Source organism: Asparagus officinalis, chromosome 4 (genome assembly GCF_001876935.1).
Source record: "Asparagus officinalis chromosome 4, Aspof.V1, whole genome shotgun sequence".
NCBI lineage: Eukaryota > Viridiplantae > Streptophyta > Magnoliopsida > Asparagales > Asparagaceae > Asparagus > Asparagus officinalis.
The window spans coordinates 137,540,115-137,562,789 of NC_033797.1; positions in this window are offsets into that span (position 1 = coordinate 137,540,115).

A 22,675-nucleotide genomic window follows, 5' to 3' on the forward strand; every position below is an offset into this window, starting at 1 on the left:
ATGAGGAAAAGCCGAGGCGGCTGCTTTAACTGGCTGGTGAACATTAGGCCGGGTTATCTGACTTTCCGGGTGAGGGATCAGTGTTTCATAGAGCCATACCTACCCTGCCGATTCGCTCGCCAGTTTGGCTATGATCAGCTTTATGTCGGGAATCCACGTCAGCAGCTTCGGACCCACGGTGGTTTGGTGGACGGTCTTCGTGCATCGTTGTGGACCGTGACGGGCTGTATTGGTGCTAAGTTCAGTCTCCCGAGTTCTGAGCGGCAGTTGAACCTCACCTTCTTAAGCTGCAAGTGGTTGTTAGCAGCTAATAAAACTGTCCCCGTGAAGCCGATTGCAGAGCTAGAGGTTGAGGAGGCTTCTCAGGCTGATTCTCGTATGATTTGGGAAAATGCTCGATCACAAAGGGCACGGCACAAGACTCGTCGGATTGACGAAGAGGGAAAGAAGATCTTTCATTCTGCTGACGAAGCTTCAGGCGGAGATCTTGAAGATCACGAGGACTGTTCTGATTGAGGTCAGTTTCTTACTTTTTCCCTTTATCTTCCAGAATTATTAAGCCTGATAATGGTTTGATGTTTCAGGGACCACAGCTGACCAAGATGAAGAGTTCCGTCCTTCTCCCTAGGCGAGACCTTCGATTATTGTCCCTGCTGCTAAGCGGAAGAGATTAGCCTGCAAGCCGCGTGTAGTTTCACGAGCATCGGATATGGATTTGGCCGGTGACGATCTTGCTAGTGATGGAGGTAACATCTACCCTATAGACCAACCTCTTGATCATTCAGAACTTTGACTCATGCTTTTCCATCTCTATATAGGAGAGCAAATGGAGAGAGAGATGAGTCCTGATCCTGTTTTTCATGATTTTACGTCTTCTGGTGAGCCCGAGTCACCGCACCAGGTAGAGAGGCCTGCAGAAGCTGGCGACATTAGGGAGACCGTCAATGTAGGACCCGGTTCGATGAATCCATGTACATCTACCATTAACAATACACAAAGGAGTTGAATGATTTGGAATTTGTGCATTCCCTAATTGTCTCTATGCTTCTTGCTCTTTTAGATAATTTGCAGGAGGCAAACGTGGATCTTGGGAATAGAGAGGCTGACGCACCCATAAGAGGTAACTCATTTCTATTGGTCGTAGTCTCTTTATTCTCCTTTCGTACTTATATTCTCTTGTGTCAGATTTCTCGACTGATGATTTTGACGAGGAAGGCTTGCTTGTGGACACTCCTATGCTCCATTTTATGTATGGTTCTCCTCAAATTGATGACCAGTTGCCTGGAGATGTATTTCCTGAGTCTACGCTCCCTAAGAATCCCGAGGATGGTTTTTCTGAAGGTACGTGGCTTTTCTCAAGTTAATTATAGGATTAGCCAATTTCTGACTACTGCAACTATAATGTGATGCATCTGAAAATTCTATTTTGTATTTGACAGGAGCTTTTGTCGAGACTGATCCTGTTGAGCCGGCTGTGGGACCAACTACACCAGTTGATACACCCCCAGCCGTTACACCTCCACCACCCCCAGTGACTCAAGGGGAAGATGGTATAAATTGAGCTACTGAGAAATGTTATTTATTTCTTCATCAAGACTTTTGACGGATTTCTCCTTTTTGTGTAGGGCTTTCTTCTCGACTTCACGTCCTTGTGAAGGAGTTATTATCAAACAGCGACCCAGAGAAGATTGTCATCTGCATAGAGATCCGTTACTTCTTCTCCTTTGTGAATGCTATGATTGGCAAACTTTTCCACGGCGGGCTTTCTCTTCACCAGTTTAAGCCATTCCTTGATCTTAAGATAAATTCAATAAGGGATGCAGGGTACCCGGATCTGGCGAAGGCTATTGTTGATGATCTTGACTGCCTAGGGCGTGAGCTTCAGACGTTTCGTGAGCTCCGGGATGCAGGTGCCTCTTCATTCATCGCTGCCGAGTTGGATACTCACTTACAGACATGACGCGATACTAGGTTTCTTGCTGAGTTCGACATTCAGGTGCAGCGGGACCGGGTAGATCGAGTTGAGGCTAACCTTGCTATTAGGTCATCCTCACTCGACGAGCTTGATTCTTCCATTGCTTCTTGTGAGACCCAGATAGACCAGCTCCGAAGAGAACTCCGTGAGAAGGAGGAGACTTTGAGTATTCTTCAGATGACGAAGATACAGGATCAGCAGGCCCACACTGCTTTATCTGGGGAGCTGAAATCTTTGAAGCAGAAGCTGACCGAGACGGAGGAGATTGCTGCGAAGACTTTAGCCACCAACGAGGAGTCCATCAGAGCTGAGCTGAGACAAGCTTATGACGAGAAGCTATCTAAGCTTAATCAGCAGATTTTTGGCCATGTTCTTGATGTATGATTTTATTTGTTGAATACTCTGACTTTTGATTTTCTTAGTGGAACCGGTTTTTATCTTTGTCTTTATTATGATTCCTCATTCCGTTTGAAATGATTGACCATAATACTTTTAGGATTTTTGGTAAACCCTCAGCCTTCAACGGGTTTGATAAGCCTTTACCGATTACCGTTTGAATCGGGCTAGCATGCGAATTGTCCAAATCCGTTCCGCATGTAACGTTGTGCTAAAGGAATGAACTCCCTTAGACTTGATCCTACGACTTTGAATACGTAGACTTCGCCATTGTTACGGGAATAGGCTACCCGGCGACACGAGTTAGGTACCTACGACTTTGAATACGTAGACTTCGCCATTGTTACGGGAATAGGCTACCCGGCGACACGAGTTAGGTATTGACTTTAGGATTTTTGGCTAATCCCCAGCCTTCAACGGGTTTGATAAGCCTTTACCAATTACCGTTTGAATCGGGCTAGCATGCGAATTGTCTAAATCGGTTCCGCATGTAACGTTGTGCTAAAGGAATGAACTCCTTTAGACTTGATGCTACGACTTCGAATACGTAGACTTCGCCATTCTTATGGGAATAGGCTGCCCAGCAACGTGTTTTAGACGCTGACTTATCCCTACTTAGGCTTCGGGATAAAATACCCCAGAATCGAACTCTGGTGTCTTTTTCCACGGAGAGGTTCTTCGTTTATCGAAGTGGTATTTCAACTTTGGCTATAACCATGGGAAGGCTTGACCAAAGAGAAAGAGAAGGGAGTTCTTTCGTTTATCGAAAGGGGACTCTGAATTGAGAGTGGACCTCTTATTCATGGAAAGAGTCAAGAGGGACAGAAAGACATTTTTGGTGGACCCACTGTCAATTGAAATTGATCAGTGAGGGATTTTGGTGGTGAAAAAGATTTTGGGTTATCCTCTAGAATATTAAGTGTAATATTCTTCAAGGAACTTCCCGGTAAATGGGTTATCCTGAATGTACTAGGGATAGTACTCTTTCAGGAACTTCTTATTTATTAGCATTAATTGCCTGGTACCTTCCTGAGTAATCAGGCGATATGCACCGTTTGAGTAGACTGTGTCTATCACAAACGGTCCTTCCTATTTGGGTTCGAATTTTCCTTTCTTCTTGGAATTGAGGATTATCGGTCGGCGAGCAGCGAGGACCAGATCTCCTTCCTTGAAGCTTCTTTGTCGGACTCTTTTGTTGAAAGCCCGAGATATTCTGGCTTGATAGAACTCGATGTGTTGTTGAGCCTCCAAGCGCTTTTCATCCAACCTCTAGAGTTCTTCGAGACGTTTCTGATGTTGGATGGGATTTGGATCTCCAATGGTAGCACAGCTTCACATCCGTATACCAACGAATACGGGGTGGCCCCTGTAGGTGTGCGTATGGTGGTGCGATAAGCCCAGAGTGCTTCACCGAGTTTATCGTCCCAGTCTCGTTTATTGGTCTTCACGAGCTTTGACAGGATCTTAATGATCATCTTGTTGAAAGCCTCAGCTAATCCGTTTGCGGCGGGATAATAAGCTGTCGACGAAACATCTTCAATTTTTAATTTGTCACAGAACCTGATGAAGGCGTTGCTTATGAACTGTGGACCGTTGTCATGAATGATCCGTCTTGGCACGCCGTGTCGATATATGACATGATGCTTGATGAAATTGATGACGTTGTTCGTCTTCACTTCTCTGAGCGGAATTGCTTCAGTCCACTTTGAAAAGTAATACGTGATTGCAAGAATGAATCGATCACCTTTGACTGAAGGGGGAAAAATAGGACCGACAATATCCATACCCCATGTCTCGAACGGCCAAGACGTGGTTGACGTGTGTAACTGCTCTGGCGGTTGATGCATATAATTTGCATGTATTTGACAAGCATGACACTCTCGGGCGTATTCGATTGCATCTCGAACCATCGTTGGCCAGAAATATCCCATTCTCCTGATACGATCATATAGTTTGGGACCGGGCTGATGCGCACCACATTCTCCTTCGTGTGCTTCCTTAAGAACTTCTTCTGCTTCTTTGTTCGAAAGGCATCGGAGTAACAAACCATCGTACCCTTGACGGTATAATGTATGGGTTTCGGTATTGTAGAAGAATCTTGGCGCTCTTCGGCAAATTGATTCCCTTTCTTTTACGTCTTCTGGCAAAATACCATATTGGACGTAGTCAATGATAGGAAAACGCCAATCTCGGGACTCAGACCCAATTTGAGTTGAATTCACCTCCTTGGCGTTTATGTTTCCATCGTCTTCCTCTTCAATATCCATATCGTATATGGGTATGCAGAGTTAATGCGTCCTTACTGTGACTAATAGTTCAGTTTCGGGAGGCTGCGCAAGTGATACCGCTAGTGCTGCCAGTGCATCCGCATAAGGAAGCACCATTGAAATATAATTGCCATACTTGTTGGTGCGACGTCGTGTTAACCTCGTGGGTTTCATCCAGCAAGTCATCATATACTTCTGCTGTATCTGTGGTCGGGTTTGCCGCCAAAAGATCGCAAATCGCTTGTCCTTTGATCGACTTCTGTTGCTTGAAGTGCAAATCATATTGGGACAAGAGAAGGGCCCATTTCGCTAACCGCCAATTCATAGAGGCCGGTTGCGTCATAAACACCCGTACTGGATTAACATTGGAAATGACGTAAATTGTCTGTCCAACCAAGTAATGCCGCATCTTTTGCATCGCGAATACCAATGCGAGGCATTCTTTCTCGATCATCGGATATCGAGACTCGGCGCCTATCAAGGTCCGACTTAGGTAATAAACTGCCTGTTTGTGACCGTTATCGTCGTCCTGTGCTAGTAAAGCACTTATCGAGTGATTCATCGCCTTGATGTAAATCAAGAACGGTTTACCTGATTTCGGTGCGACGAGAACAGGAGGATTCGTCAGATATGTTTTGATATCCTCAAATGCTTTTTGGCAGGCGTCGTCCCAGATGAATGACACCCCTTTCTTGTTTAGCTTAGAGAATGGTTGGCACTTCCCAGAAAGGTTTGAGATGAACCGCCGAATGTAAGCTAGCCGCCCTTGCAGTCCTCTTAGCTCTCTCAGATTTCTAGGAGGTTGCAGTTCGTGTATCGCCTTCACTTTGTCAGGATCGATATGTATACCTTTAGTAGTGACGACGAATCCAATGAATTTTTCGCTGGACATTCCAAGGAAGGATTTAGTAGGGTTCATCTTCAACTGATGGCTCCACATGAGATTGAACATCGTCTTCAAGTCCTTGATGTGATCTTCTTTGTTGCGGCTTTTTACAACCAAATCATCAACGTAGCACTCGACTGTTTTCCTGAGATGTTCTTGGAAAATCTTAGTCATCGCTCGTTGATACGTGGCGCCTGCATTCTTTAGACCAAATGGCATCACCGTGTAGCAGAATACACCAAGGGGCGTTCTGAACGCTGTATGCTTCTCGTCATCTGGGTGCATCTTGATTTGGTTATATCCTGAAAACCCATCCATGAAAGACATTCTCTCAAACCCGCATGTATTGTCAATAATAACATCCGTGATTGGGAGAGGAAAATCGTCTTTTGGACATGCCGTATTCAGATCCCTGAAGTCGATGCAAATCCTGATTTTACCGTTCTTCTTCATGACCGGAACGATATTGGCTAGCCAATCTGGATGTTGCTCCTCTCGGATAAATCCTGATTCGATCAATTTCTTAACCTCTGCCTCAATAGCTTCCATAATCTGCGGACGAAACCGTCTTTGCTGTTGCTTGACAGGTTTGGCATCCGGCTTGATATCGAGGCGGTGCATTGCCACATTGGGGTCGAGCCCTGGCATATCCTCGTAGTTCCAAGCGAAGACGTCAATATACTCCCTGATGAGAGCAATTAACTCCTCCTTCTCATTTGAGGGAAGACTATCGCTGATGAATATAGGCTTTGGGTTGGCCTCGTCACCCATGTTAACTTGGACTATTTTATCTTCAGTGGGGGGTTCCCTCTGTTCGAACCTATCACCATACTGCATGTTCAGGTGATGAACCCACGGGTCTTCCCATGTTGGCATTTGATCATCGTCCTCCATCGTAGACGGATTAGCTGTAGCCATATTTACCATTAGGGCTTTGAATGCATCCCCTAAACTTTTGTTGCGGCTTTTTACAACCAAATCATCAACGTAGCACTCGACTGTTTTCCTGAGATGTTCTTGGAAAATCTTAGTCATCGCTCGTTGATACGTGGCGCCTGCATTCTTTAGACCAAATGGCATCACCGTGTAGCAGAATACACCAAGGGGCGTTCTGAATGCTGTATGCTTCTCGTCATCTGGGTGCATCTTGATTTGGTTAGTGTAGCAAAAGACACCGAGGGGTGTTCTGAACGCTGTATGCTTCTCGTCATCTGGGTGCATCTTGATTTGGTTATATCCTGAAAAACCATCCATAAAGGACATTCTCTCGAATCCGCATGTATTGTCGATAATAACATCCGTGATTGGGAGAGGAAAGTCGTCTTTCGAACATGCCGTATTCAGGTCCCTGAAGTCGATGCAAATCCTGATTTTACCGTTCTTCTTCATGACTGGAACGATATTCTGCCTCGATGGCTTCCATTATCTGCGGACGAAACCGTCTTTGCTGTTGCTTGACAGGTTTGGCATCCGGCTTGATATCGAGGCGGTGCATTGCCACATTGGGGTCGAGCCCTGGCATATCTTCATATTTCCAAGCGAAGACGTCAATATACTCCCTGATGAGAGCAATTAACTCCTCCTTCTCATTTGAGGGAAGACTATCGCTGATGAATATCGGCTTTGGGTTGGCCTCGTCGCCCATGTTAACTTGGATTATTTTATCCTCAGTGGGGGGTTCTCTCTGTTCGAACCTGTCACCATACTACATATTCAGATAATGAACCCACGGGTCTTCCCATATTGGCATTTGATCATCGTCTTCCATTGTAGACGGATCAGCTGTAGCCATGTTTACCATTAGGGCTTTGAATGCCTCCCCTAGACTTGTGTCAGAATTCCCAGCTGAAGAATCAGAAGAGTATCCGTTCTTAGTTTTGTTAGCAATTTGATCGATGATTTGCCAACCACATTCGTCATCAGACGAGGAAACATAGCCTAAGCCTTGCCCGTATTTATAATAATCCTCGGATCTCCCTTTTGGTACATATACCGCTTTGGCTGGATTACGAGGACCTTGATCAAAGTATAGACCTTCTCCGAGTGTGAAATCATACCCCTGCTTTTCCATGAGCTTGCGCGCTTCCGGACTATACTTAGATAAATGCCGACCAGGTTTGTCATCATCCTCATCTTCCCTTAAGAAATGATCTGGTAATGGGGAGATTTTTCCTTTATCGTAAATCACTTCTTTCGCGCCTCTTATTTTGTTCGGGATGACCAGGGTTGTTCCGAAAGAATGCTGGAGGCGTTCCTTCGTTACATATGACGATCGAAGCGGCATATACAAATCAGGATTATTATACAACTCTTTTATCACATCATCAAGAGACAGGGAGTACTCTAAATCGTTATTTATTTCATTATTGGCAAGTTGCCAGTTACAACTGCCCTCTGACGTTTGATCATCGTCAAGGTTGATTACAAAGGGTACAATGTCGTTTAAAACATAACCTCCATTGTAATCAAATCCGGCTTCGGTATCAGCTTCTTCTCCGCTGTCCGTGCCATGGGCCGATGATTCAGTATCGGATTCGTTACCATAAAGGAGAGAATCAGTGAAATAATTCTCATACCCTTTGAATGGTTGCTTATCCGCGACCACCGTCCTAACCTTATTATCAGTGTCGACATACTTTAAACACTGATGGAGTGTGGAGGGAATTATAACATTACTATGGATCCAAGGCCGACCCAATAGTAAGTTATATGAAGTTTCGGCATCGATCACATAACATGTGACTTCTGTCTTCAAATCTCCCATTTGACACTTTATCCGGATTTTACCTAAAGGTCTTGACCCGCTGGTATTGAACCCGTAGATAACAGTGCCTGTGGACGCCAACTTGCTAACTGGAATACCAAGGAAGTGCATCAAGCGAAGCGGCATAATACTGCTTCTTGCAAGGCTTCCCTGGTTTCCTTGGACAACCGCAGCAACTCATACAGCGTTATCTGCGCTGGAATATTAGCTAGTTGATCCATTATATCGAAGACTTGCGGAGTCTTCGAGCTTTCCGGTTTGTCTTTTCCAATCGGGCGACTGAAACGAGACTGCTTCGGATTCTGAACTTCCTGGGGATTCTTCTCTTTCGGTTTATTCACCGGTTGTCGTCGAGCCTCTTCGCCCGGTGTAGGACTTGTAATCACCCCCATCTCCGTGAGAGTTTTGGCTGGTCCCCGTTTATTCACCCCCTGCTCACTAGGTGGTGGATAGTTATAGTGATACTCATTTCCGCTTCGGGTCGCAAAGACTTCTTGTTCTTCTTCAGAGAGCGGGAAAGCTAAGATTCTTTTGTCATCTTCTCCTGGGATAGCAGAGACTCCGCAGCAAGACTTTCCTTTCCCTTTGGACTTCTTCTTGGATGACGATCCGGCCCATTGTTCATCTTCAATCAGGTCGGGGTGAACCCAGAGGATTTCGCCGTTTGGGGTTGTATGTGGCACAAGTCCTTTTTGGCGCTGTCCATGCGGGTCGTCGTTTACTGTCTTCATTCCCACTTTGGTGATGCGTTTTGGTTCAAACCACGCTGTGGGCACTGATCCAAAGCTGATTGAAACCGCGTTTGCTCCAACATTCTTGGACGGCTTCGGGGTTATGACGCCTACATCAATTAACGCCTGGATCTTATCCTTGAGATGGTAGCATGACTTCGTAGGGTGATGGACCGCTCTATGGTATGCACAATACATTGGATCTGTCACTTTGCTAGCCCTTCTTGATCCACAATCGCTGGCAGCTAAATTTTGTTGTTCTCCAATAAGTACTTAAAGATGCCGGGAACTTCATCATCTTTGAAGAAGTACACTTTGGGAAATCTTGGCTCTGAAGACTTCTGGTTCTGAGGCCGTTGTTGCCATTGTGACTGCAATTGTTGTGGCGCTCGTTGCTGCTGCTGCTGTTGCTGAGGTTACAATTGAAAGGTTTGATTAGCATCAACTGCATTAGCATGTGCCTTACCTTTCCCCCTTGGGTTGAAATTCTGTGCTGGAGCATTTGTTGCCTGTTGGCCTCTCTCCGCCTTCTTTCTTCTGAGGAATCGCTCGGCTTGCTCTCCTCGGACCTTCAGATCCTTCCATGTCTTGGACGGTGCTGTCATCATTGCTTCCAACACGTCCAATGTGAGGTTGTTGTGGCAAGTCTGGAGGATGAATTCCTCGGTGATCGGGTCCCGGCAGTTCATCGCCTTGTTCCGGAACCTCTTGACGAAGGTGTCGACTAATTCCCCGTCCTTCTGCTTCTCATCGAGCAATGATCCGATAGATATCTCGGTGTCGTCGTCGAAGAAATTGGTGAGGAACATAGTCTCCATATCGTCCCAGCTGTTTACACTACCTGGCTTGAGGCGGCGATACCAATCAAAGGCGGCTCCGCGAAGAGTGCCGACGAATGACCGCACCATCAGAGGCTCATTGCCGGAGATTACCCCCAAGTGTGATTTGAAGTAAATCAAATGTTGAGTGGGCGAACCCATCCCATTAAACGGCGTGAAGTTAATTAGGTTGAACTTCACCGGATATGGGATTGATTCCCACTCTCTTGGGTATGGACACGGAATGCCTGTTTTCTTCATCTCTTGAGCAGAAATCAATGTATTGATTTTGCTCTCGAGATTTTTAATTTTCAGATTTTCATCTGTGTTTTCACTAGCATTCTCGTTACCACCCCCTGCATTGACGGGAGGATTATTAGTATTACGAGCTTCATTCGTATCCTCATCCTCCTGATGAACTTGGTTGCGACGACTTGGTTCGCCTTGCTGGTTCGTCAATGCCTGGATTTGTTGGTCATGCATTTCTCTCATGTTTTGCATGGCCATCTGCATTTCGAACCTGAAGGTTTCCTGTTGCTTACCTAAGGCGTCTTTAAGCATTTTGGCCACTTGCTCCGAACTTATCATAAGTACCTCGCGGGGTTGTCCCTCGCTGGATACCGTACCGTGGAGCCGGCATCAGATTCTTCATCTTCTGATGGGAGTCTTGTTCGAACCCTACCATAGGTTGCTCGCTTGATGGTTCCGGACTGCAGACGGGTTCTAGGCCGGGATGCTTTCAGAATTGACTCGAGATTATCTCGCGCCGATGTCCCTCTGCTGGTCATATTGGTGGTGACCCTCGAAAATTCTTCCTCTTCAACCACCGTTTTTCTTCGTCGGAAACGCCTAGGCCTTGGTTTTGGCGTTTCGGTACTAAGTCTTTCGAAAACCGAAACTCTTTCGGGGACCGCCTTGATGCAGCTGCATTCAGACAATACTGCCCGAATGAGTTTGGAACAGGGGCATTGAGTTTCCTGTTCTCGGGGACTCCTCTTTCTGGTTTTATTCGTACCCCCAGCACGATAGTACAACTCGTCTGCTTGACGATCGGAGTAACCTATAGTGTGTTGGCACGACTTCTCAGGTATAACTCGTCTGCTTGACCTATCGTGTGTTGGCACGACTTCTCAGGTATAACGCTATCGTCATCAGACGATAACGTTTCCTTCTGAGGGGGAATTGCTTTCTTAGGGCTTTCGAAAGTCACGCGCCTCGTAACATGCCTTTTTGGGCGTGAGTTCTCGACGGGCTCCTGGACTTCAATGCGCAAGTTGGTGCGCGTAGCTGCCCTGGTCTCTTTGTCATGTTGAGGGTAACGGCGACCCTCAGCATGTTGCGTCGTTCGGGGCTTCTTTATCGGGCCCAAACGCTCTTGAACAGGAGCTTTGCCTCTCTCGTCGGGAATCGGACCGAGGCGCTCCAAAAACGGCTTCTTCTTTCGGGATGATTCTGCGTGATCTCCCGGAGTAGTTGCTGGAATTATCGGCGACTTGGGTTGATTTGCCGGTGGTTGGACTTTTGTTAGAGGTTGCTTCGGCCTCTCGGCCTTCTGCACAAGAATTTTTGCTTGTGCAAGCAATGCGCAGCGTTTGTGAATCCGCTCTTCGAGTGTCGAACGGTTCCGTTTGACCCGGATCCATTCGTTCGTCGGCGGCTTGGAGGAACAGTCATTCTTCAGTTGTTGAGGCTGTTTGCCTCTCCTATTCTTCATATCCGCGTTGTAGTGGACTCCGTCCGTGGACTCCATCGCCTTGGCGAGTTGCCGCGCAAGGCGTTGACGTCGCCTCTGGCGGGCTCTCTTTGAGAGAGTCACAACGCCCTTAACAGTAGAGGCGTCAGCTAGAATAGGTTTGACCTCGTTGGAGGTCGGTGGAACTTCATTCTGAACTTCTTCAAACCAATGAGCTTTTCTCCTGGAGGAGAGCTTCTTGGACTTGCGGGGGGAGGTAGATCCGGACGAGGACGAAAGGTACTCCTCGAACTTGGCCTGGTCGAATTCATACTCGACCTCCTCCTCGACCGGGATTGAGATCCGCGGCTGCGACGTGACGATCTCGGCAGCGAGATCGGTGGCTCCCACTGTGATCGCCAGATTGTTCGCGGTGAAAATTACCTTCATTGAATTCATTGTTATCTCAAGTAATTACTTTTTTTGTTACAAAAGATCCGGTCTTTTTTAGATCTGGTTACAACGAAATCAAAGAAAAAGAAAAAGATTACAACTTTCCTTCCGAACAAATCGCGAGCTCCTGTTTTGCGGTCGCTCGCTTGTGTGGGTTCTTTGCCAACGCCGGGGTTAATCCGTGTGAATGTTCAAGTCCTCAAATCTTCAAAACTCCAAGCTCGATCTTCAATTCGGCAGAGTTTCGGCTCTCAGAGTTCCAACCTTTTCAAATAAACAAAGGAGGGCCTATTTATAGGCTCTCTGAACTGTGCCCGCGCACAGATCTGGGTCGGCCACCTATGGGTGGCCGGTACTGGGCCGAGCCACCTATGGGTGGCTCGGCTTTGGCCGAGCCCCCTTAGGCATTGGGTTTCGTCGTTTTGCGTTGTATCCGTTTTTCGGTTCTATCCGTGATTCGGTTGACTTAGACTCTGATTTGTTGATCTGATTTGGCAGTAAATTCGATTCCTGATTTGGCAGTAAATCCACTTCTGAGTTCGAGTCCGAAACTGATCTTGATTCGATCGTGATTCGTCCGAGTCTGCCCTTGGTTGGATGACTCGTTGACTCTTCGAACACTTGGCTTGATTCCACACGCGAATGGATGTATTCCGTTGCTTGCGTGCGATTCGTCAACCTCGTCGCCTCGTTGGTTCGTCGGTTTGTGCTGAGCTGTGCTAAGGGACCTATAAGCAATTTTATACGCCTACAGTAAGTATAGCACGTTATTATGTAACTATAACACGTTAACCTGTAAGTAAATATAGCACGTTAACCTGTAAGTATAACATGTTATCTTGTAAGTATAGCACATTATTTAGTAAGTATAACACATTAACCTGTAAGTATAACACGTTATCATGTAAGTATAATACGTTAACCTGTAAGTATAGCACATTATTCAGTAAGTATAACACGTTAACCTGTAAGTATATCACGTTATACTGTATGTATAACACGCTATTTAGTAAGTATAGCATGCTAACATGTAAGTATAGCACGTTATTCAGTAAGCATAACACGTTATCATGTAAGTATAACACGTTATCCTATAAGTATAACACGTTATCCTATAAGTATAACACGTTATTCAGGAAGTATAGCACGCTAACCTGTAAGTATAACACATTATCTTGTAAGTATAACACGTTATTCAGAAAGTATAGCATGTTATCATGTAAGTATAACACGTTATCATGTAAGTATAGCACGATAATAGTAAGTATAACACGTTAACCTGTAAGTATAGCACATTATCATGTAAGTATAGCACGTTAACCTGTAAGTATAGCACGTTATTCAGGAATTATAGCACGTTATCCTTAAGTATAGCACGTTATCTTGTAAGTATAGCATGTTATCTTGTAAGTATAACACATTATTCACTAAGTATAGTACGTTAACCTGTAAGTATAGCACGTTATCATGTAAGTATAGCACGTTAACGTGTAGGTATAACACGTTATCATGTAAGTATAGCATGTTATTCAGTAAGTATAGCACGTTAACCTGTAAGTATAGCACGTTATCATGTAAGTATAGCACGTTAACCTATAAGTATATCATGTTATTCAGTAAGTATAGCACGTTAACCTGTAAGTATAACATGTTATCTTGTAAGTATAGCACGTTATTCAGTAAATATAGCACGTTATTCAGTAAGTGTAGCACGATAACCTGTAAGTATAACACTTTATCATGTAAGTTTAGCATGTTAACTTGTAAGTATAGTACATTATCCAGTAAGTATAGCACGTTAACCTGTAAGTATAGCATGTGCTATAATTGCATGATAACGTATTATACTTACAAGTTAACGTCACATAATTTATCTATCATCAAATCTATCTATCTATCATCAAATTTACCATAGAAGCCACATAACAACAGTAATATAACCGAAGAATGTAATTGACAAACTATATACAACGTTCATACAAACATATGTTTCATAATGACAAACAAACTATATACAACTTGCATAACAAACTATATTCCAACAGCAATCCCATAGGTTTCATAATGACAAACATATGTTCATACTGACAAACATACATTAATACAAATACTTTACAAATCAATTTCCAAACATATGTTTACAGTTGGTTAACTATTGATATCACATTTGGCATCTAGCATCCGGGAAATTAGTCTTGAAGATCACGTTTGTCTCCTGAAATCAAAATATAACCGGGTCAAAAGAACAATAGAGCAATAGACTGAATATAAGCGGTTCAATGAACATTACACTTATGGAAAATATACCTTCGGATAAAAATAGAGCAACGATACGAGCTCTATGTCTTGCACAATCCTTTTGGTCAATTGAAATTGGTTGATCGGAAACGAGGCTAAACATGTACGCCATCAAGAACACCCCGCAATCCAAGCTACTGCAAGTTCAAATATTTGCAATATCAATATAACACTCTTGGCCCGCAATTATATAGTTTCTATGTGTTAGCACATATGAAAGAACAACAAATGAATAAGTCGAATACAATAACCCACGTTGTTGAAGTACGTCTAATAAAAATTTTGGTCATATACTTCTAATAAAAGTTTTAACATGGCCATTCTGGTTTTTAACTCAAATACATCTCACAGAATTTTCAAAACATAAGATGCGCAAAAAATAACATTGAAATGAAGCGAACAACTTCTCGCAGGCATTAAATCAAACACCAAATATGCAACCAGAAACTAACCTTGATAAGCCCTCCACATATCAACAAACCCCCTCAACCCCTTCACCATCTTCCCCTTCCAATCGTCAGAATCCGGCCTCCGCTCCGTCAACGCTACACAACTATCCTCCTCCTTCAACCCAAGGTCCAAAACCCACAGCCCGCCATCACCGCCGAAAACTTCACTCATCGCTCTCAATGGCTCCTCTGTTACCAACTTCCTATCTCTTTTCTCATCCTCAGACTCTACACAGCTCCCTCCACAGTTCACCATTATCCTCCCCCCTTTCCTCAGCCTCTGCTTCAACTACACCCATGTCGATTTCTCTTGAAGCTCAGGTATCAAGTTCCCTCTACTAAACAAATCCACCAAGAGGTCGAATGGCGGGATTAAACTAAGAGGTCGATGGCGAGATTTGGGACGGAAACGAGGCAACAGAGCAACTAAGAGGTCGATGACAACGATCGATCGTGAGGTCGACGACAACGGCGATAGTGACGGCGGCTGGAGACGGGTGACGGAGGCAAGGGGCTTTCGTTTTTTAATTTAGGGCTAAAGGGGATTTTGAGGATAGATACTAGTTTATATGGGGAAAGGGATATTTTGGGGTTTTTACCTTGATTCTGTATAAATACAAGTTTTGAAAGTATTGTATTTTAGAGATTGAGTTTAAAGATAAATACAAAAGGAGAGTTGGACTTAGAGATACAAATAATAATGGGTGGGTTTAAAGATAAAGTGGAGTAAACAAATGGGCCCAAAAACAAAAACCCCATATTTTTATCACCAAAGTATACCTTTTTGTCTAAGATACCAGATGTCGCTACCAATTTTTTCTATACAACAAATGGTAATGAAAATGGAAATTTGAGAATGTTCATGAAATGCGTATCACTGTCATTTTTTTGCTAATGAATTCATTGAAACATTCTCTAAAATTGGTCATTTACTTTCTATTGCTAAAGATTTTTACCATCAAACTATACTGTTGCGCGCCGTGCGGAAGCGTGCTCGACAACCAAACGAGTCGGTGAGCGATGAGAGAAGAAAACCAAAACCAAACACGAGTGTAATTCACAAAATAACGACCAAAATCACACACAAACATAGGAATTTACGTGGTTCGGCAATTGCCTACGTCCACGGGGAGAGGATGGGAGATTTCACTATATGGAGGAGAAATACAACGGGTTACAACTCACAAAATCACTCAAATATAACCCTAACCAAAGCTCTTAACTCTCTCACAATATCTCCCTCTCAAAGTGCTCAAAACAATGCTAATTCTCTCCTTTTCTCTCCTTTAGAAACCCTAAAAAACGTGGTTCTATTTATAACAAAATATAATCTCAAATAGATTAGGATTCTAAAAACGAGTCTGCCACACCAGGGTGTGGCGCAGACCACACCCATAGCAGACAGGGCAGATTCTGCCACACCAGGGTATGGCGCAGATCACACCCATGACAGACAGGGCAGATTCTGCCACACCCATGGCAGACACCACACCAGGATGTGGTGGAGTCTGTTTTGGGTTATTTTTCACGTTTTTCACAATTCCTTCGCCGTTTTCACAATTCTCCACCTCGGCGAAGTGTTCTCAACACTGAGCCGACACCAACATGAGCACCAATGTGTCGTCTCTCCAAACTCGGCTGCACCAATGTGGTATGTGTCGTCTCTCCAAACTCGGCTGCACCAATGTGGTTGCCTACGTACCCCCTCTCCCAAGGGATCAAATCGTCCGTAGTTCATCCAAATGGCCGTCAACGGCCTTAACAATCACGAATGTGCAACAAGTTTCGACAATGATCAAACTTGTTACTCGGAACCACCTTAGTGAGCATATCCTCCGGATTATCCTTCGTGTGGACTTTCACAATCTCCACATCGCCATCTTCAAGAACATCCCAAACGAAGTGATAACGAACATCAATGTGCTTCGTCCTCGCATGAAAAACCTGATTCTTCGCCAAATAGATAGCACTCATTCTATCACAATGAATGGTGACGGACCGCTGCGATATACCAAGTTCCTCCAAAAGTCCTCGAAGCCAAATAACCTCCTTCACAGCCTCCGTAACCGCCATATACTCTGCCTCCGTCGTAGACAAAGCCACCGTAGACTGTAAGGTGCATCTCTAACACACCGGCGCACGATTCAAAGTAAACACATACCCCATAGTAGACCGGCGCTTATCCAAATCCCCGGCATAATCCGAATCCACATATCCAATGCACAACTGCCCACCTGTAGTGTCCCGCTCATAAATCAAACCAACATTGAGCGTACCTCGAATGTACCTCAAAATCTATCTCACGGCATCCCAATGACCCACTCCTGGATCGTGCATGTATCTCGAAACCATGCTCACCACCTGTGACAAATCCGACCTTGTACATACCATCGCATACATCAAGCTCCCAACCACACTCGCATATGGAGTCTTCGACATCAACTCTCGACATCAAGCTCCCAACCACACTCGCATATGGAGTCTTCGACATCAACTCTCGATCTTCAACTGACTTCGGTAAAAGACCAGCTGAAAGCTTCAAATGGGGGAGTCTTCGACATCAACTCTCGATCTTCAACTGACTTCGGTAAAAGACCAGCTGAAAGCTTCAAATGGGCTCCTAATGGTACACTAACTGGCTTGGTATCCATGCTAACATGAAATCGTTGTAGTACCTTCTTCAAATAAGCCACATGTGTCAAACAAATTATGCCCTTCTTCTTGTCTCTACCGATCTCCATTCTCAAAATGCGTTTGGCCTCACCCAAGTCCTTCAACTCAAACTCATTTGAAAGCTGAACTTTCAACTCATCTATAGCCGACCTGGAAGTAGAGGCAACCAACATGTCATCGACATAAAGTAACAAATAGATGTACGCACCTCCTCTCAACTTGCGAAAATACACGTAAGGATCAAACTGGCTCCGAGTGTACGAATGACCAAGTATAAAACCATCAAATCGCTTATACCACTGACGAGGAGACTGTTTCAAACCGTATAACGATTTCTTTAACCTGCAAACCAACTTATCTTTCCCTGCAGCTCGGAATCCCAATGGCTGCGTCATATACCTGCAAACCAACTTATCTTTCCCTGCAGCTCGGAATCCCAATGGCTGCGTCATATATATTTCTTCATCAAGATCACCATGAAGAAATGTCGTCTTCACATCCAACCGATCTAACTCTAATCCATACTGTGCCACCAAAGCTAGCAGAATCCGAATCGAAGAATGCTTCACCACCGGAGAGAAAACCTCATTATAGTCAATACCTTCCTCCTGTGCATAGCCCTTCGCAACCAACCTAGCTTTGAACCTCAATGGAGTGCCCTCAATACCCTCCTTCTTCGTGTACACCCACTTGCACCCAATCGCCTTCCGCCCTTTTGGAAGCTCAACAAGCTCCCATGTATCGTTCTTATGAAGAGACTCCATCTCCTCCTGCATAGCTACCTGCCACGAATCAGCCTCCGAACTCTGCTCGGCCTCTCTGAAAGTAGTAGGTATCATCTCATCGATACTCTCCACTGAAAGTGCATATGTAACTGTGTCGGCATACCGTGCTGGCATCCGTATGTCTCTCCTCTGTCTCCGAACCATAATAGAATCCTGAACCTGAGCCGTCGGTCCCTGATCCTGCACATGAGTACCTATATCCTCCGCATCACCATCGTGCTCGCCTGGCGTCACCTCAGTCGGCACTCTAATGGATACTGTACCATCTGGACACTGTAGAGCTGCATCAATCTCCATCACCTGCGATATCTCCTTTGTCGGGTTGCTCTTCACCTGATGAGAGCTGGGAAGCTTCATGATAGAAGCCTCATCAAATATGACGTCCCTACTCAGCACAATCTTCTTATCAACTAGATCCCAAAGCTTGTATCTCTTGACACCACGTTTGAATCCTACAAATTTGGCCTTCCTAGCTCGAGGTTCTAATTTATCAGTTCTAACATGATAATATGCAGGGCAACCAAATACCTCAAGCTGGTCATAGTCATGTGCTGTCTCTCCCGACTACATCTCCATAGGGGTCTTCCCCTCAATCGCAGATGAAGACAGCCTATTAATGACGTAGCTCGCATATGTAAGTGCCTCAGCCCAAAAGATCTTCTTCAAACCACTATACGACAATAAGCATCGGATCTTCTCCAGTAAAGACTGATTCAACCTCTCTGTCATCCCATTTTGCTACGGTGTATGACTAACCGTGAAGTGCCTCTCTATGCCCTCGTCTCGACATAGCTGCAAAAAGGGGTCTGAAGTATACTCGCCGTCGTTGTCGGATCGTAACGTCTTGATCTTTCTCCCTGTCTGTAGTTCCAATCTCTTCTTCCACTCTACAAATATATCTAGGACTTCACTCTTCTTTGTCATGGTGTACACCCAACAATGTCTAGAATAGTCATCAACAAACGTGACAAACCAATGTCGACCACCAAGTGATGCAGTCTTGGTGGGACCCCAAACATCTGTGTGCACGTAGTCTAAGATGCCCCTCGTCCTATGAATGGTCGTCCCGAACTTCACCTTCGTCTTCTTGCCAAGAACACAGTGCTCACAGAATTCCACTTTACCACTCTTGGCTCCATTCAATAGCCCCTGCTTGCACAAAGCCTGCAGTGACTTCTCTCCTGTGTGCCCTAACCTGTAATGCCAAAGCCTACTCATGTCCGCCTCTGAAGTAGCCGAAGCAACCTGGACAATCTCGGTGCTCCCCTTTAGATAGTATAAATTTCGACTGCGGACTCCCTTCATCACCACCAAAGATCCCTTAGTAACCTTCGCTACAGCGTTCTCAAAGGTCACCCTGAATTCCTTAGCCTCCAAAGCTCTAACTGAGATAAGATTCTTTTTTATTTGAGGAACGAATCTCACCTCCTTCAACTCACAGACTACTCCATCGTGCATCTGAATCCTCACAGTACCTATCCCATAAATGCCACAGGATTGATCATTTCCCATGACAACAACACCCCCGTCGAGTCTCTCAAACGATGAAAATCAATCTCGCCTAGGAGTCACATGATAAGTAGCATCAGAATCAAGCATCCAATCCGATGCATCCAAATGGTTCACCTCCGGAGTAATCAAAAGAGAAAAGCTCGAATCATCAGAATCATCGCCTTTCGCAACATTCACATCATTGGCCTTCGGACCCTTTTTCTTGCTATTCTCCTTTTCCTTGACCATTGGGCAGTCTCTCTTCCAATGTTCTAGTTCCTTGCAGAACGCACACTGGTTCTTAGCTAGCTGGTAACGACCTCTTGACTTTGACCTTCCTCGATTACCACCTTTCAAATATGGGCTTCTACCTCTCGTCGACAAGGCCTCTCCTGAAGTACTAGCGTAGGAAGTCTCTTTATCCTTCCTCCTCAAATCGTAGTTCGTCAATGCGTTAGTCACTTCACTATAAGTGATAGAAGATCTCCCGTTCAGCAAAGTAAGCACGAAGGTATTATACTCCTCATCCAGTAAGGAGCCTAAAAGAATAATAGCCTTGTACTCATCCGTGATCTTCTCATCCACATTCGCCAAGTCCGATAACAACTTAGTGTAGTTGTTCACATGAGCCTCTAGTGAGGTGCCTCGGGACATCTGGAATCTGAATAACCTACGTAGCAAATGCAACCTGTTCTCAACACTCTTCGTAAGATACTTATTGTTAAGAATTTCTCACATCTTCATCGCAGACGTCACCCCAATCACATCATATTTCAGCTCATGTTCCAAACAGGACCTGATCACCCAACAAGCATTCCTATTCATCTTTTCTCATACCGCCTCTTCATATTTAGGTGGCCTCACATCGACCATGATGGTCTTCTCTAAATTTTAAGCATTAAGCGCATCCTGTACGTCGCTCATCCACAAACCAAAATTGATTTTGCCGTTATATTTCACTACACTAATCTTAGTGTTCTGAAAACCCACTTGAACTGTACCTGTCATCTTGCTGCTTTCACCAACTTCTTCACCCATAATCACAAACTCCAAATTGCAAAGAAAGATTCAAACTTTATAGAATTTAAAAGTTACCTAACTGAACCCTAGATTGGATTTCAAATAGAACTCCTAACCACACGAGGAAAACGAGATCTTCAACGGCAACTTCAAACCCTAACTCCACCAAAGCCTAGAACTCCAAGAACCAAGCTTCCAACTGAATCTTCCTCCACCTAATCCAAAACCCTACATCTGAAATCTGAGCTCTGATACCACTTGTTACGCGCCGTGCGGAAGCGTGTTCGACAACCAAATGAGTCGGTGAGCGATGAGAGAAGAAAACCAAAACCAAACACGAGTGCAATTCACAAAATAACGACCAAAATCACATACAAACACAGGAATTTACGTGGTTCGGCAATTACCTATGTCCACGGGGAGAGGATGAGAGATTTCACTATATGGAGGAGTATAGGCTGTCTAAAAACCACAATAGATAGCTGATCCCCATCAAAACACCGATGATGGAAGTTTCACTCTGACGACTTCCAGAAGGTTACAATTTGAAGACTTTCACGTAGATCGCTAAAGGTTACAATCTGACGACCTTCACGACAACTGATGGAAGCTCTAATCAAACAGCCTTCATAATCAACATCGGGAGTTACAATCTGACGACTCTCACATATCAGAGAGCTAAAGCAAAGATTACAAAATGACGATCTTTGCAACGCTTCGACAGAAAGAGACTACAAATCGACGGTCTCTTCAAATCAAGCTGTGGAAGTCCTCCCCGCACACCAGCATCAAGACGCATCGCGTTCATAGTCACGAACGCAGCTCAACGCAGCTCATACCGCAGCTCAACGCAGCTCCAACCGCTGCTCAACGCAGCTCCAAGCGCTGCTCAACGCAGCTCCAAGCGCTGCCCAACGCAGCTCTATACCGCTGCCCAATGCAGCTCTATACCGCTGCTCAACGTAGCTCCAACTGCTGCCCAACGCAGCTCCAAGCGCTGCCAGACGCAACTCTATACCGCTACCAAACACAGCTTCACTCGCTGCCAGACGCAACTCTAACCGCCGCCAGACGCAGCATTCCAGAATGCAGGATTTGCGTTTGACTCGTTCAAACACGAGCTAAACGGTTTCAAAACCGTTTTCCCATGATCTGAGGAGATCACAACTCTACTCAAGAGTGATTTAAGGGGCGGTTACATCCCATGAGCCCCACTTAGGAGCGAATTTAGGGGGCGGTTACACCCCTTAATCCCCTATAAATAACTAAGAAATCAGCTTAGTTCGGATCCTTCTTTTTGGGCAGCAAAGAAGAGATCTCGGGCTGGCTTTTAGATCCTTCTCCTTAACAGAAAAGGAGATCTTTGGCTTGTCTAACCAATTACGGTTAAGATCAATCAACTCGTTCAGAGTTTCAAACTTGCCACGCACGTCCTCCACAACGTCAAATCGTGAGGAGAAGATCACGTTCCAGTGAAACAAGACATCGGATCGTCAACGAGAAGCAAACTCGACGCGAGCATTCGAGGGAAGCATCTCATCGCCACCGTGAAGAACCCAGAATTAAAAAAATGGGAGAATCAAATTCATTCTCCTCTCTTTTGTAATCAGGAAATCCAATTGTAACTGAGATTAAAGGAATACAAATTAATTTTCCTTCGTTTCTTTTACTACAAATTTTTCCACAAACAAGGAGAAATACAACGGGTTATAACTCACAAAATCACTCAAATATAACCCTAACCAAAGCTCTCAACTCCCTCACAATATCTCCCTCTCAAAGTGCTCAAAACAATGCTAATTCTCTCATTTTCTCTCCTTTAGAAACCCTAAAAAACGTGGTTCTATTTATAACAAAACACAATCCCAAATAGATTAGGATTCTAAAAACGAGTCTGCCACACCAGGGTGTGGCGCAGACCACACCCATGACAGACAGGGCAGATTCTGCCACACCCATGGCAGACACCACACCAGGGTGTGGTGGAGTCTGTTTTG